Source organism: Anguilla rostrata, chromosome 9 (assembly GCF_018555375.3).
Source record: "Anguilla rostrata isolate EN2019 chromosome 9, ASM1855537v3, whole genome shotgun sequence".
In the NCBI taxonomy this organism is placed as follows: domain Eukaryota; kingdom Metazoa; phylum Chordata; class Actinopteri; order Anguilliformes; family Anguillidae; genus Anguilla; species Anguilla rostrata.
Window position 1 is genome coordinate 32,957,799 of NC_057941.1, and position 17,954 is coordinate 32,975,752.

General features: G+C 43.3%; 1 protein-coding gene across 2 annotated transcripts in view; it reads right to left on the bottom strand.

Annotated features, from left to right (window-relative positions):
• Positions 1-9,263, bottom strand: part of LOC135263612 (bifunctional heparan sulfate N-deacetylase/N-sulfotransferase 1-like) — an 85,415-nt gene extending 76,152 nt beyond the window's left edge. The window contains exon 1 of one of the 2 annotated variants that reach the window (XM_064351862.1): positions 9,053-9,263. The gene's annotated coding sequence lies outside the window, so the exon portion shown is untranslated. Of the gene's footprint in view, positions 1-9,048 lie in introns of both variants that reach the window. The other variant, XM_064351861.1, reaches the window with a different exon arrangement.
• Between the last annotated feature and the right edge of the window lie 8,691 nt (positions 9,264-17,954).

Below are 17,954 nucleotides of genomic sequence, written 5' to 3' on the forward strand. Positions count from 1 at the left end.
TAAACAGAAGACAGAAAATACGAGGCACAGAAAAAAAGGTGCCTTCCACCTCCGAACACATCGACTCGAGAAGAGGGGAGAGCACAATTCTCTCTCCATTGAATAAAAAAACAGCGGGGTGTCGTCCCCCCCCCTCCCCCTGAGGATTTTATTAGCAAACAGTCGCTCCAGTGTAGGTTCCCAGGACATGGGGAACAATGGAAGGACTTCAGTGGAATGGGACGTTCAGAGAGGCTCGCCGCGAGCCAACACCTTCAGCCCTCTGGCAGAGAGAGCCGCCGCTGGCACCACAAGAGTTATCTTTATTTCACAGCGAAAAAACGGTGTGCCAGATTAAAGCGTCCCCTGCCTTGCCCCCCGCCCCCCGCCCCCCTCCAGTCCCTCGTCCCCACTCCCGCCACCCCCCAAACCCTGCGCACAGATCAGAGGACGAGGTAACTCAATCCCAGAAGTTCTTCTGTTGGAATGCAAAAGCCAAGCAAATGCAAGATTTGAAATTACCGCAACAGAGGAAAAACCCGTTGAGAGTGAAGTAGTTCTGAAATTCGGATGCAAACATAAAACACGGAGTTCAAATTGAGAACTAAAATCCAGATTTTCTCTGCTCTCACTCACCCCCCCCCCACCCCCCACTCAGTTTTTCAGAAACTCCCAGAGTCCCTTGTTTGTGACGTCATCTCCAAGCCGCTTACAGGAAAGGTTGCATGCTGTGCTGTCGGTTGCTCTCCAGCAACCAAGAACACAGATGGCTGAAAGAACCTTTTTTCTTAACATTCATTTAATTCAGGAAACGTTCCAAATATTTCTCTTGAATAGATTTTCAGCCAGGGGTGTACCTTGTGAGCTACAGTAAATTAAATTGCATTCATTACATTAAATTAATTTACCAGACTCTTTTATCTGACTTACAATGTCGGAGAGCATAAGTGCATTCACCTGATTCGTGGAAGTAATGGTGCCAGACCTGGTGAACAACATACCCCTGACCAGAGGGTACAAGTTTAACCTCACTAAAGCACTTGATGCAAATGAACTACACAAAGCAAGAACCAAAACACAGAACCTGAATAGATACAGTTAACATCTACCCAAAAAGAAAAAACAATACAAAAAAAAATAACAACCTGAACTAGCACAAAAGGTTGGAGTGTTAGTGGATGAGGACGGGAGGGGAACCGAAATGGAGTCAGAAGATACACAATGATTCTTCTGTCCTGACCACCGTGGGAAGTTCATTCCACTACACCAGGGCCAGTACAGACAGGAATCGTGACTGGGAGAAACCGACCAAGCGGGAGGTGAGGTGGGGGTGGTGGGGGAAGTAGTTGCCTTGAGGTTGTGGAACAGAGGGATCTGACCCCGGGTGTAGGGTTCGAAGTTTGAGCGGAGGTGTGGCAGAGCCGCTCTATTAACTGCCCCAGGGCTAGTGCCGAGGTTTTAAACTTCATGTGAGAAACAGAAACAAACAGCCGCTGAGGTAAGATGAGGAGGGGTGTAACACGAGCACGCCGGGGAAAATTGCGGGCGAGCCGCGCGGCTGCATTTTGCATTAGCTACAGGGGTTTAGCGGCACAGGCAGGGATATGGGGAATTTCAGTGGCCCTGGCGCGAGAGCACCGGGAGTCTGGACTAGGAGATGTGTAGAGTAGGTGGTGAGGAAGAGGCTGGATAAGTTAGTATCTGCACTCCCGACACACTGCCGCTGTAATGGACAAAGGACAAAGAAGGTCAAATATCTAAGGTTACCTCTAGGCTTCCTGCAGTAAAGTACTCTGAGTTAGCTCACCTACAGCATCACACGGCCGACTGGCGAGGACTTGGTGCGAATGAAAAGCATTTCAGTTTTCGCCAGGTCGAGCTGTAGGCTGCATGATTCAATTTGACAAGCGAGTTCAGATCTGCAAGGAGATCTGTGTCAAATGGAGGAAAGAAGTAAAAGTTGAGTCTTTTCTTTCAATTACCAGTAGTGATCATTAGATCAATTCCCACATCAACATTTGAATGATAAATGGACTGCATTTATATAGCGCTTTTATCCAAAGTGCTTTACAATTGATGCCTCTCATTCACCCATTCACACACACACTCACACTCACACACCAACGGTGAAAGGTTGCCATGCAAGGTACCAATCAGCTTGTTGGGAGCAATCAGGTGTTAGGTGTCTTGTTAGGTGTCTCAGGGACTCTTTGACACGCCCAGGGCGGGGGATCGAACCGGCAACCCTCCTGCTCTTACCTCCTGAGCTATGTCGCCCTTGTTAAGATCAGTTAAGAACATTCTAATCACATATTTGTTAAATATCCAACTACCTAATACCTAAATATCCAAATATCCAATATCCAGAAGATAGAAAATGGAAATGAACCGAAACTGTGTGTTGGCCAGTGGCTGACAGGGTGGGGGCTGGGGGGACAGGAGACCTGTTCACAGTGAGACAGACCCCACAGAGGGGCCAGACAGCCGGGGTTTCCTCTGCACTATCTGTCAGACTCCCCAAGTTAATTTGCAGGCCACCGTGTGCTAAGTCAATCGGTCAGCCGTACCCTCCAAATCCTCCCTGTGCTTAAACAACCCATTTAATCTAATCCCACTTGCAGGAGGAGCCCAGTGCTAAACAATCCTCCCGGACTGGCTGCACGCAATTACTGGAGAAGGAGAACCACTCTGGTTTCCTCATTCATTCGAACGGTGTCTTCATTTAACCATTTGCCTGGCAGATGCACTTATGTGGACTGACTTAAAGGACGCGTATTTGAAATCATTCATCCCCACATTTGCACATTTTACCACTGTAAATCTGGCCTGTTACCATGATCAAAGGTAGAGGCCTTGGAAAATTTCCCTCGTGGAGGATCTACAGAGCACGCACTCCGTCTCGCTCACTCCCCCTCCGCCCTCCCCACCCCCCCATACATTTCTGATGTCAAATCAAACGAGAACCCCCGTGTATCTTTTAATCACACCAACCTTTACCGACAAGCGTGTGTTTGCCGAGAACCCCTGCTAGCAACCACTAACCCTTAGCAGGTTTTTTATTTTTATTTTTTTTTATTTTAAGTCAGCGTTCATTACTGTCAATTACCAGTAGTGATTGTTACATCAGCATTAGTATGATCAGTTAAGGACTTACTTGTGACCTCTTTGTGGCACATTCCAGAAGTCTTGCACAGCATCTTTTAACTTTACCTGTGTAATAGGCTAATACTGCACTGGCTCAGAGTCAAGAGAGCCAAGACTCTAACACCTGGTGCATAAAGGATCTATGAACAGATCACCGCATTGCAATTGCATAGTAATAATGAAACATTTACAAGAACGCTCACCAAAAAGAAACTCATCCATCTTTTTTCCCCTTCCCTCTTTCCTTCTCTCCTCATCGCTCTTCTTCTCCGTGCCAAACCTTGAGTGGAATTCTGAATGTAGAATTGCAGGATGAGAGGTGAGCATGCCCGCGGTTTCAGGCCACGCCCACTGCTTGTCGTTTCCTAGAGACAGAGTTCTCCGATGGGCGTGTGGGAGACAACGGCGTTTAGAGGGGAAGTGGGAAGTCGCTCATGCATACTGTACTTTACGCAAATGTCTGCCCTTTTTTTTTTTTTTTTGAACAATGATTCTGTTCCCATTGGTCAATTTGCAGCTTGTCCAGGTCTGCTAAGGAGAGGACGCGGGAGGTTGTAGGGTCTATGGCTTTGCAAAGTCGTCTGGGTCCGATCCCGCTCAAGAGACAGACTTAACCCGGCACGGCAAGCGAGCATCAGTACGTGCGGCCGGCGGCGGAAGGAAAAACCGCAAGACGGAGCACATCGGGACGTCCCCACTCTCTCACGTACAGAGGCGAGGAGAGGAGCAGCAGCCAATCACAGCAGAATAGGCTTTTTCTAAAACGACGACATTGAAAAAAGGTTCCAGGATCCATCGTGCCTCGCGAATGTGCTATAGCGCTTAATCAAAAGCGAGCGATCACCCTCCTCCTGACAAACTGTGCAAGGAAAACACGCCAGGGTGAGACGATATCGTCCGAGTGCAGCCCATTTATTCGGGAGACGCTCAAGATTCTGACACAACCTCCGGCTCCACTTTCAGACTGAACGATTCTGACAATCGGCCTGCGCAGTAATGTCCCCCAGTGTTCTGCAAAATCAATCTGCGGGATGGGCGGAGAGAGGGGAAAATATCCGAAAGTATTTGATCAAATAAATGCGAACTCAATTGAATGTGCGTCCAGAGGCCTTTATCGTCGAGCGAAGGAGAAATGAAGAGTATGATAAAACAGAAACGAAGGCGCAGCTTGCTTCTCCGCCCTTAATGTCCTGAGCCCAGGGCGAGGGATTTTATGCAGGGTCAAGAGGTCAAGTTCACAGTGTTCCTTCGCATTGCAAACACATAAACAGGCATCTGCAGTCAGCCTTCTTGGGGAAATGCATGACAGCGCAAGCTAGCCTCTCTTTCAAAAGCTCAATTTGTTTACCACCTGAGGGGGTGCTAAACTTCGCAAGCGCTAGCCCCAAATCTTAGTAATGGAATTTTTCCAACCAACATACCCCTAAACCACCACTAGCCTCTTCATTCCTAGCATTAAAAAAGCATCCAAAGTGAATTCCTACGCAGCTGAATCACTGCAACAGATTTCCAGTTGAAGGGAAACCAAACAAATAAGCTAAAACCGAAACAATGCAGGTGAACAGTTTTAAACATTCCAGGGAGCTAAATTTAGTTTAAGTAAAAGGACAGAAAACCTTGCAACAATTAAGACTTTAAAAGAATCATTATTGCCTGTTTTCTGACCTCAGAGGAATATGAAGTAGGCACATATGACAGATTATTTGTGTTGTGTCAGAGACTAGTAGCATTCGCACTGCTCCATTTCTGAAATTGTGGGGAGGGGGGGGGGGGGGTTGGGCAAGAGCACAAGACCCACCAATTTACCACCAATTTTGTGGTAAGCAATACCCCACCATCAAGAGCGGTCCTCATTGCTCGGCAAACAAACCTGATGTAATACTTCAGGTGCACCGGGATTGAAACAACTCCATTTCACAAACACCGATGAACAATTTTGGACCTACAGGCCTCCCTTGTTTCCTGACAAGGCAACCCGTCTGAGAAATTTCACACTGAGTCGTCCGACGGACAGCTGCACGGAGGAATATTTGAACTGGAGAGCGTCGCGTGAAAGTTTAAAACCTTTTCACAAGTGACCGAAGATGTCTCTCCACTGAAGAGATACACACACTGAATGTACAAAGGGTTCTATTACCGACCACAGATTATTTCCCCAAATAAGGTTTGGCCTTTCCATAGGTCCAGCCGTGTGTCACCTGACATAGCAGCATGACGGCACCTGTTCGTCAAACACAAGGGATGAAAATGGCACTCCTAAAACATAGCAGTTTGAGCACTTCTAGTCTTCCTAGAAGCAGGTTGCTTAAAATTCCTGTTGGAGTCTTCCACTCAGTACACTGTCCTGCATCCAGTTAGATGTAGGGCCTAGTTAGATGTAGAATGGCTCAAACTGTTTTTTTGTTTTTTTTGTGCCAACTACAATATGCACCATCTGCAAATATGCATACATATATTTGCATATAACTATGGCAACCATACCATGCTAAAGCCCTAAAACAAAAGTTCAAACTCTTTTAAGTTGAAGCTTGTGTCTGCAGGGCACTGGTATTTTCATTAAATCAGTCTCCAGAATGAATGTGCATGAATGTGAATGTGTAATCCATTTTTACCATCTTCCAGAACTACATGTGGACTTTCGGTGGCTATTGTGCCTAAATATACATACACTCTTTTTCTCACCTGATGTTGTGGTGGCTATCAGATATGCCTTCCTCTTTTAAATGTATGTCTGGATTCCACAGTTCTGCCAAATTCATCCACACTTCACATTTCACAGGGCCTAAGCACCACAGTGTGGGCCATGTAGGCTTTTGTTCCAACCAATTAGCTGAGCTTTACAGATCCAATTAGTTAATCAGCCCTTTAAGTTTATTTACACATGTGCATTTCTCTTAAATAACTGCACTGCCGTACCAGAGTAGAGGGTGCATGGGCAATATTCAAATGTAATTATCATTCTGCTTGAATTTTCAAAAGGTCATTGCAAGTAGGCAAACAATATGCTTCAAAAAAAATAGACTGGCTACAGAGTCCACACACCTTGTTTTCAAGACCTACGGATTGTGAATAAACCACAAAACTCTGCAGACTATGTGGCTCTCCATGACTGGAGTTTGAGTTGCCTGTGCAAGGAGCACTTTCTGGGAGAAAAAATTTAATAAAATCTAAAAAATACTTTACCGCATGTCATAACTGCTTTCTAGCTAGTGAACAAACATTGGTATAGTGAAAAGACTGCTAGCACACTGTACCTCACTTCAGAAAAAATAGCTAGCATTACCCATCCTGCAGTCTAAACACGTAGCCTACACCAATACAGCCAGACCTAGCTAGGCTACTGCTAGCTACCTGCCTTCACTTTCTTATGACACTATAGACTTTCACTCTCCTAAATGCACTAGTTAATGGTTTAGTAACTAGTTAGCAAGCCAATGCATGGCTAGTTAGCTTTTTCTTTTTTAAAGACAAAAATGTTTATCTACATAGCTGGCTACTTTGTGAGCCAACTAAATTACATTTAAACAAGACATAACATTACTGCCTTCCAGCTGAATACATGAATGTATCAGCAAGCTAGCAGTACATCTACAAACTCAAATATTTCTGCATTCTGTATCTTATCCTTTTTAGTCCTAATCCATTGAGACCTACACAGGTCAGATTTAGGTCTGCCGGCCAGGCTGAGATGAGCCAGTCAGTGTTCACATTTTGCATATCCATGTCTAGGAAAACTATCCATTTGAAGAAAGGCACTAATACCTTTAGCTCCTTTCCTGAAGTAAAATTTTCCTCACTGGATATTGATGGGACCACCATGCATGTCTGTGTTATTGTTGAGTAGTGAAATTATATTATTTGGATAATTAAGCTAAGTCAAACTGTTTTATACTTCAGAATTTAATAAACTGCACATCTATACCAGAGTTCTGAAACAGTGGTCCTGGAGGGCCAAAGGTTCTGTTCGTTTTTTCACTTTATAAATCAGTAACCAATCAATTCAGATCAAACCAATAAAATCCGGTGAGGTTATTGTGTTATCAGTTGTGATATACCTGATCAGCATATTTGAACACTTAAGTGCTAAATAAAATTGAGAACCAGCACACTCATTATGGCAGTGGTAACCAACCCTGTTCCTGGAGATCTACCATCCTGTAGGTTTTCAGCCCAACCCTAACAAAGCAGACCTCAACAGCTTGACATCTCGTTGAGCTGCTAATTAGTAGATTCAGGTGAGCCAAATTAGTGATGAAATTAAAATCAACGGGATGGTAGATCTCCAGTAACAGGGTTGGTTACCACTGCTGTGTGCCAACAATCCTAGGGTTGAGGTAATGATGACAACACCAGAAAACTTAAATTTGCCAAGATAATGTTTTGTGCTCCAGGCTGCAGGAATGCCTATTTTTTCCTCAAAGGATGATTTTATAAATGCTTGTCCATTGCAACCAAAGTGTGGTGAGCATTCTAAACCAAAATGGCTGCTATACATCACCATGATGGAAGTGTAGTGATGTCATATTTCAATTAAAATGTGTTTTCACACAACTGTATCCAATATTATTACCATTTATCAGCGGCACACACTAATTTCTACCAAGTTAAAAGATTTAATGTTGTCAATAGTCTTTGCTAATAACGATTTCAAAATGGTAGGTTTACAAACATGTGGAAGGACTCGTCCAAGAACACTGACCTGTCTTGGCCCGCATCATGAAACGTTACCTGCATAAGAGGCGCCTGCGTGCTCAGAACCACTTGGGAGCCAAAACTTCAACTCTAACCCCTGGTGTATAACGGATCTATATATACATCCATATCTATATTTACATGCACAGTACTATTTAGCTGACATCGAACTCATCATCATGTTCACTTCAAACGTAAACTTGCATGTCCATTTTGACTACGCAGCAAATTGTGCATTGCTTGTCAGGGTCAGGGCAGTGATATTTATTTCAGTGCAAATCACCCAGCTTTGAAGATACGTTAAGTAACTCAGCTACTAAATATGCATTTTGATAAGATACAAATAGCCAGTCCCTGCTTCAATTCCAGCCAAGCAAGCAAGCGTTATCAGATTTTCTAATGAATACAGTCTGCAGACAAGGCTTAAGCTTTTAGTTTATCTAACCAGCTTAAGAATTGTAGCCACTTGGTCAAATAAAGGGTGCACTCGTTGTATTTGTCTATTGATCGTTGTCGAGTTTGTTTGTAAATACATGTTGTAAGTTCAGTGTTAAAGGGAATAGCAGGCTATGTATGATACAAACAAGTTATTGCTAAATTGAGAACTTTTCCAGGACCAGCGAGGCTTATTAACAAAACCCACGCAAGACCAGCACGACTGATTTGCAAGCACTATGAATAATATAAAAGCTATTCAGTCGGGTCTAGTTTTCCACAATTAAATCACATTTACTAGCTAGCCGGCTAACTAGCTAACTCAATTCACTGATGATAGCGCCCATCGCATGTGCTGTACATTTGCCGAGTTAGCAAGTCGCTAATGCTCTCAAAAACAAAGCATGTTATGGTTAGCTATACGGCTAAAGAGCTATACTGCTTGCCATGACAGTTTAAAAGACCATTGCTCCAATAACTGTTTGCGATCTAGGATATTGTGCAGTTAAATCTACACCTATCCAAGACGGTTGTTTTTCCTGGAGCAATCTCTTAAGAGATCCTTGCGTGGGGCTGTTTGACTTAGACCAAGACTAAGAGACCCCGCTGTCTTTTTTTCTGGAGCCAGCCAGCCAACCATGTCGGGCCGAACCTAGGTTTCTCTGCGAGCGTAGAAAAACGATACTGGGTTTTTGTAACGCCGAGTCGTGCATGCAGTCTCTTCCCACGAATACAGCCAGCCAGCAAACAATCCAGGCTACATTCACGCCCGTTCAAATAACCAAACCAATTTCTTACCCACTTGGAAGGCTTTTGAGAAAATCACGGCCCCACAGTTCTCCTCCAAGGTAAGACTTTTTAACGCAATGTCCAATGCTGCAAGACCGCTCTCAAACAGAGGAGTCCCGGTTCCGTGATGCGTGGACTGGTTTTGTAGGAGAATGGGTGAGAGGTTTGGCTGTCTCTTGCTTGCCGCTGCAGCGCTTTACTTTTGCAGGCATGATGGTCGGTAGAGGGCGCGAGAGTACCCAGAATTTACCATTCATTTTTGTGCGGCCGGTTATGGAGAATGTTTCCTTGGCACCGCCCTCTCCTCTCTATGCAATGCGATTCTGGATGGATGGATGGATGGATGGCTGGATAGATAGATAGATAGATAGATAGATAGATAGATAGATAGATAGATAGATAGAAACAAACACTTAAAAAGGCGAGGCATCACAGAACAACGTGCTCTATTTGTAGCCTACTGATGTAGGCATTCCAGCACCGACTATTTTTTGGTTTGTTAATCCTTTTTATGTAATGTCCTTTTTCTCTAAATCTAAATATGTACACTTGCATGTTTATTTTTCCAATAACACAACAATGTCTCTGATCGATTTGTTCTGATTTTTCAGCACAATGACGGCCTGGTTTATTGGGATTGACACTTCTTTGGTCCCCATGTTGAGAGACAACAGCAACAAATGCAAATTCCACACCTAGAATTAACTCTAGAACTTTTGTTTGCTGTCTCTAGCCGAGAAATAGCTGAGAAGCCCACTGCCCCATTACTTTTACTTCCCTAAAATGAAGGGACTATGTATGAAAAGGGCTGTAATTCCTACACAGATAACCAATATGGATGTAAGCATCCTCAAATTAAAGCTCTGCACTTTAACATTATATTCATAGTTTTATTTCAAATCCAAGTTGCTGGATTACAAAGCTAAAACAACAAAAATTGTGTCACTGTCTCAATACTTTTGCATTTAATTATCCATGCATATTTATAACTATAATGCGCTCGTGCATGTAAACTTTTTTATTTCTGAATAATTTACCATGTGACGGAGTACATTTCTCATGCAAAGTGGGGTGCAGATGGCCCTTTCATTTAATGCCATGTACTCATGACTTTTTAAAAGACCAAGAGCAATAGACCATATAAGTTCACCGGTCTGGATGTAATGTGAAACAGAAGACCCTACAGTCCCTGCCTCACAGAATCCAGTCCTCAAAAACCAAGTCACATCCTCTTCATAAGCTGTGATAGCTAGAGATGGGCTGTCCTCAATGCTTTCTGACACTTGTGGGCCAGGCACTTCGATGACTCTTTATGAGCTTCCAGAGCAATTTCCTTGTCCCAAGTAAATATCTATCTCTGTAAATGGATCATTTGTAAAGCAAATTATTGGATACCCTTGATATCCCTGGGTGCAAAAACGGAGATATGTTTTAATAGATGCATACAGTGTGGAGTGAAGAACAGAAGCCTAGTGCTTCCGATAATCAATTTCTCCATTGTAATAAGGGAGTCCTTTACAATCATTGGCTATTTTCCATGTGGCCCTAATGAGCACAGCGATGAGGCAGAGGAGAGTCAGGAGCAAGTAGTGCAGTCGATCACCCGGGTCCATTCAAGGGAACATTGCTGGTGGTTTGTTGGGTGGGCAGTACTACCCCCCCCCAAAAAAAAAAAACCTTGGGCCCTCTGAACTAGCCTTGTAATGACCTCTGAAAAATGCTGGAGTTCTTCTACTTCCTAACCCTGATGTTGTCATCCTGTAGAGCATTCCAGGTCCAACCAATCAGGAGGCTAGACTCTCCTCAGAAAGACATCACCCAAGTGCTGTCCTCCATTCAGTCTTGCAGTCTTTGTCAGTGTGTTATGTGTGATGGATTGGCAACCTTTCCAGGGTGTATTCCTGCATCTCACCCAATGCATGTTGGGATAGGCTCCAGCACCCCAGTCGACCCTGACCAGGATAGGTGGGTATAGATAATGGATGGATGGAAAATCCAGCATATATATATTGCAGACATAAATAGGGCAGATTAAATACAATAACCATATATTTTCCATGGATGGATGCGTAATGGATGCGGGAAAAAAAACATTAAGTCATAGCTTATATTCAAAGTAGAGGAAGGTCACTCATACTATTTATGCTTAGCACATTTATGATAAACAAATATCATATCCCTAATAAAATAATGCTTTAACACATTTTATATTCTCCACCCTGTTATATTCACCAGATTGAGAAATAGCACTCTCTTGGAGAGGGTAAAGAGGATGAGTCACAGATATTGGCAGGCCAGTTTTTTAAAAATGAAAAATGCTTTTACCAGAGACCTGTGTGTGTATGTGTGTGTGCGTGTGAGCATTTATGTATGTATGTATGTATGTGTGTGCGTGTATGTGTGTGTGTGTGTGTGTGTGTGTGTGTGTGTGTGTGTGTGTGTGTGTGTGTGTGTGTGCGTGTGTGTGTATGTGTGTGTGTGTGTGTGTGTGTGTGTGGAGATGGGGTTAATTTTAATGAGAAACGCATAAGCGTTATTGATTCACAGCATGATGACTTAAACTGCATTATCCGGCTGTCTCCTGAGTAACTCATAGAGCAGGTCTGACGAACTGCCCGGCACTACAAATGGGTTTCCATGATTGATCATCAGCACCTTTAAAAGCTGTTTGAGAGCCAGGCTGACATGGTCTCTAAACCAAACCACAGCACAGGGAATAACAAATAACTCCACGGGTGAATGCTCATGTAATTGAAGACGTGAAGTTGTGAATTAACCGGAGAATCTGTGAGAGGAACCTCTTTTTGTTATTTTCTCTCTTTCTTTCTTCCACTTCAAATGAATGTGCCTGACCACACTCATGTGACTCCAAATGTCACTGATTTGATTAAGACAGTGAACTGAAGGCAGACCTGCATCATGTGACAATAGTGTCATTTTAAGACAGCAGATTCTCAGGACCAGGGTTGCCAAAGTCTAGTAATTGCATGCATTCGTGTGGCACTGAAATGTGCTCCACGCATCTTCTAAAATCCCTTCCATTTTGTTTTAAATTCCTCTGTCTGGCAACCTTGCACAGTGCCCAGGCCTTGTTACCTCCTGTGGTCACATGACGTAGATTCACAAAATGCAGTTATGAGGCAGTGTTGGGATAACTCCTTCTTCAATGTAAGAAAACTCACCCCCTGGCCCCCACAGTGTTGGGATAACTCCTTCTTCAATGTAAGAAAACTCCCCCCCCCCCTTCCAAAATAGAAAGGGGGGGTGTTCCTCAACGGCTTCATAGTTTTCTTTGTTGTAAAGATTGCAAGCTGTGCTTCAGAGACCTCTCGCGTTGTGGAGGAAGAAGAGGCCGTGGTAATGCAGCACCACATTTAATGAGGCAAGTCGATATCGGATGTAACACTGTGGTTAGAGCCCTTGGCCGGGGAGTGCTGGTTTTGACAGGCTTCTGTTTGCCCTTGAGGAACAAGTCCTACTGTTTTCAGCCAGAAGGTTCTGGAAGCATTGAACTGTGTAAAGTGGACGCACCCTTCACCATTGTAAGGTGCCGCGAAAGTGACACTTGTACCAGTACCTTCGTAGAATTTTTTTTCTGTCATGCCACCTGTCTTGTTAGCCTTGACCATTCAGTTGGGCAGAGGAAGAGGTGAAACAGGAGCAGCTGAGAAGGGGAGGAGGGGTGGAGGGGTGGCGGGGTGGGGGGAGCAGCATAGGAGCAAGTCTTGTAAACCAAAAGGTTCTGACTTGAGGTTCAGTGCACATTGTACTCTCAAGGTACTCAACCTGAATTATTTAAGTAGATATACAGCCGTACAAGTAATCAAGATGGAAAGAAAAAAGGATTAAATTATATCAAATTGCCTGGAAAAGGAAATAATGCGCATGATGAGTGGGTGGGTTTTGATATTTTTTCACAAGGCAAACTTTCAGTTTGAAAGTTTGAGAACTGCAAAGGAGAATGTGGCCACTGGTGGACTTAGAAGTGATTGGAAGGGACATGTGGGCGTGGTCATCCACAGAGGTTATATTTGCAGATTTTACCCGATCCTGGTCCAGGCGCCACACTGTCTGCTTTTCAGGCCCGGATTGGCCATTGGGATGTCCGGTATGAGTTCCAATGGGCTGGCCCATTCCAATCCAAAGCGGGCCATTGGTCTGGAAATTTAATTTTTTAAATACTACATATTACCTGGCATGGGCTGGCCCTCATCATCCCAACAATTTTATTTGGGCCTAAGTTTGATTCAGGCTGCATCTCTCTCTGTGTCTCCTTGCTCTGAAAGGGCTGGTCAGGAGACAGATTGGGCTGCGGTTGCTGGTCAGGGTGTGGGCAACCAGGGTGAGCCAGGCCTATAGCGCCAAACCTATGCCACAGGACATGAATAAGCATGGCAACAGTTGGGAAAAGGTGTGAGATCTATGCATCTGTCAGCTTATTTTGTCCTATATATATATATATATATATATATGGAATACCTATTAGAAATATTCATTTAAAAATAGAAGACATTGAGGGGTGAGTGGCAAAGGAAAATGGATGGAGAGATGGTGGTGGAAGATGTGTGCGACTATTCAGTTTTGTTTATGAAAAATATTTGTACTCTTGTTTGTTTCCACATGATAATAAACAAAAGCACAAATAATAATATGTCCTTCAAAGATATCCTTTTACAGGAATGGAAAATGCTGCAGTATATTGTAAATCTACGGACAGTTTGGAAATTACAATGGTAAATATATTCCACGGCAATGTTAACAAAAAAGAATAATTTCCAGATGTGCTCATTGCTGCAATCTTTGCTACAAATCCAGGAGCATATGTTCCATTAGAACACGTGCTATCAGTGCTGCTTCGCTTCACAACACAGTCCAAAAGCTGAGCTTGGACAGGCATGATTCAGAGAACACAAGTCATGTGCAGCTTGAGCCAGCTAACTGTGGGTGCCTGATTGACCAGTAGGGGTCACTGGTGATCAGGGGGACATGATGACCTATTCTCTTATTTACATGTTCTTAAACAGTTCTTAATTAGTTGAGTGCTTATACTGTAGGTCCCAATAATTTGAGGCCTGAAAAATGATGAGAAAGACAATGAGTTGCTCATACAATGCTGTTGGTGAGCTGAAAATTGGTGGGGCTGCAAGCTTTCCTTTAAAATGCTCATTGGTCTCAACCTGCTTCCATTAATTTTTCTTGATTGAAGTGTGCCAACGATCTGACAAATCAATTGGCAAGTAACGCACAGCTTCTTCACTTTGTGTTATTAAATGAAAAAGATACACCACTCTGTTAACTACTGCGTTAGCTTTCAGCAAAACCAGCAATAACAAAACCTGTGCTTCAGGATGTTTAAAATCTGTGCATTGCACATCTTTACCATGAATATTCTCTGAGTGTGAGCACGGAAAAGGAAGAGGTCTACATGTATCCACGGACAACGTTGATAAAATGTGCGCAATTACTCGCAAAATGGCCTAATTGAGGTGAGCTGGCTATATCTGATGGTTTTGAGTATTTTGTCAATTAATCGTCATATTGATAATCTAGGAAAATGACTGAGAACAGGTCGAGACCAATAATCAGTTTCAGAGGAAGTTTCCAGCCCCACCAATGTTCAGCTCACCAACTGCCACTATGCTCTTTGACAAGCATGCCTATCTCAGATTTCTTCTGCAAAGAACTAACAGCACCTAGCTGTCAGATGATATCAAACTGAGATGAGTGTTCAGCTAACCGCTCAGTCACACCTAACAGCGAGCTAACAGTGCCTGCACAGGGAAACTGGGATCAGATAAAACCTCTTTTCAGCCTGGCAAGGATTTAGGAGATCCGTGATCCACAGTGTCTGAAAATCACAAATGTCTGAAGAACAGAAGCTGATCCTTCCACTCATTTCTGGAACCCCTTCGCAGAGGGAATGAAATGAGTCCAGGTCTGTTTAGACAATGAATGTATCCAGACAAAATGGAAGAAAAATGAAACTGTAGTTTTCTATTACATTAATGAATAATGAAAGATAAATTTGCCGATGGGTAATATGTGGTAATGGATAATATTTTACAGGAAAGGTTTTTTTTAATTCTATTTCATCACACTGTTCTAATATTTGTTCCACTGCCTTAATATCTGTAACTCGACAGCATTGTAAATGAGGATCGTTCCTCAGTGTTTCTCGAGATGAAATAAATGTTGAATGAATTAATGAATATGTACAATATGAATCAAAAGAATAATGAGATGGAGTTTTGTATGCGCTGGAACAGGAATGCACAACTATGCCTTTCATTTGGATCCTGACAGTCGAAAGCACATGTCCAAGCTAAGAAAATCTAAAACACCAGCATATTTTCCCTTTGGTGAATCCATATAAATTCTTTGTAAATTCACTACTAAGTGTACTTATGCAAGCAGTGCAAGCCTACCCATATTTCGAATGAAATAAGAGCAGATGATGGTTGTATATTTATTCAAAATGAATTCCTGTCATATCCTGTCAGGCTACCTCCATTCTTCCAAAAGAAAAAAACACGGAGCTGTCTGTCATCATCACATAACCTTGGGGGAGGAGCATTAACGAGGCTGACAGATGGTAGAATTACTGATTAATGCTGAAAGACAGCATTAGCGAGTGTTACATAACCTTGAAAGTGTTGCACCAGGATATCTCTTTGCTTAAGAGGTAGCATATCTCAAACGGATTTCCTTATTAGGAACATTATCTCTTGAATTGTAATTACATTAATGGACTCCCCTTTGTTTTGCTCAAGCAAATTTGGAATATCATATTGTATTAGTAGACCCATCTCATCCCTACTAAAAAAATATTCTCAGTCAGTTTGGGAGAGAGTGGACACACATACACTAATCTCTAAAGAGGGCACTGCCAGCAGCCGTTGGTCCTTTTCACTGTGCAGCCACTGGCTGAGCCATGCAGTCATTTGGTTGGAGGAACATGCTCCACGTGCAGCTGTCGCAGGTGCAGGACAGGCACCTGATAGGCCGAAACATAATGAGGAGGAGGAGAAACCCACAAACTGGGCGAGGCAACGAGTGCTTACGAGACGCCACATGGCATGGAATTGCATATCAAGCCATGGGACACATTCATCTCCGGACGAGACATCTTAGCAGGACGGAGCACCTGGCAGCACCTTACATCCATTCAATTTCCTGTTTCATGTTTCAATTTCCACAGTGCACTTTGTTACAGTTCCATTGTTTAGATAGCTGGATTTAGCAAAAGGTGATCAATCCATTTATTGATTCATTATGTGCATTCTAACTGACTGGAACCTTACGAGCACAAAAGATAAGATCATTCCAGCATTCTAGTGAGGGAGGACACAAGAGTGCTGTACCTACAAGGGAAACTCCGAACACCATATATCACTATAGTCATGCTGCCGCAAGATCGCTCGAAACAAACAATACGGCAAAGATAAATCATCCTCACTTTTCACAAGCAGCTGAGCAACGGCAGACTAAAATATTCCTAACTTTCTGAAGCACCGGCTCATTAACATACTTGTGTGGACATGCCATGCGATGCCTTCATGTTTGATCACATGCCTTGTGATTGATTGGCTTGCCGGCATCGCCATGTCAAGATTATATTTAGTCTGCCTTCGGAATGTTTAGACTGCATTATTATTCCCTCTGGGGATGCTGGGAGTGCGGGTGATCTAAATCCCACATCTCCACCTCATCCATCATCCCCTTCCTGAGTTCCCAGATTCCCGTGCCATAAACCTGAAGAGAAAGAAGCCAGTCCATAACCCACATACTCTGTCAGTCCGTCATTTAAACCTTTGAATAGCAGGATTTTTTGGAATGTTTTTTTTTCTTCCAAATTCCAAGTTGGTGTTCTAGAACTCCATTGCTTTTGATTCCCAGATGTGATTGTTACATCAGCATTAGAATGTTCAGTTAAGAACATTTTTATCACATATTTGTGAACTTCCACTTTAAAGGGTTAAAATAGGCATTGACTAAGGTCCAGGGTGAAAGGCAAGCAGGTGGATGAAGGACTGGGAAAGAAAGGCTCACATCGTATGACAAATCGAAGGCACAGGATCGAGCTCACATCAGAGCTTTAGCAATTCTGTCTGAATTGAATTACTGCTGGTCCATGTTGCTGTACTTTTTCTCCTCTTCCAGGGCGCCATCTTCCGCAAGGTGACAAACAGACGTATGGAATCTCAATCTCATCTGTTTCTAACACTGCCCAGGGATGTTTGGCCTGGAGGGGAGTGTAATTGTAATCAGCACAGCTAATCACAGACAAACTGATCAAGGCCTGATCCACATAAAGGAAAGAAATCCAGCAGTAATGTGTTGTTTAATTCCCTCACCCTACTGGAGTACACACACACACACACACACACACACACGCAGGCACACATGCACACACACACACAGATGTATGCATGAACACACACACATACTGCACCTTCTTGCCAAGTATTAGGCTTGCCCAGTACTAATCCTTAAGTTTGTTTCACAATCAAATTTAGGTTTTGATGTGGTATAAAAAGCAGTCCTGTGGGGACCTCAGGTGTTGGCTGATAGGAAGCTCTCTCTCTCTCTCTCTCCACTTTCTCAAAAGGCACTACTTTAGTAGTTGAATTTCAATGGCATCAAAGCACTGGGCTGCCCAACCTCCACCATCCCCCTCCACACACACACACACACACGGACTCATGCATGCGCACACACGCACACACACACACACACACGGGCTGGCTTTACTTTAAAAGATTTCTAGAGAATGTACAAGATATGCATGATAGAGAGCAAATACCAAATGGCCTCTGCTCTAATTTTGCCTGTGTGCTGTGTTTTCACAATTCCTGCAATGGAGAAACATTCATCAGTTGAATGTATAGGCCTTTCAGAAACTGAACAGGAGGAGG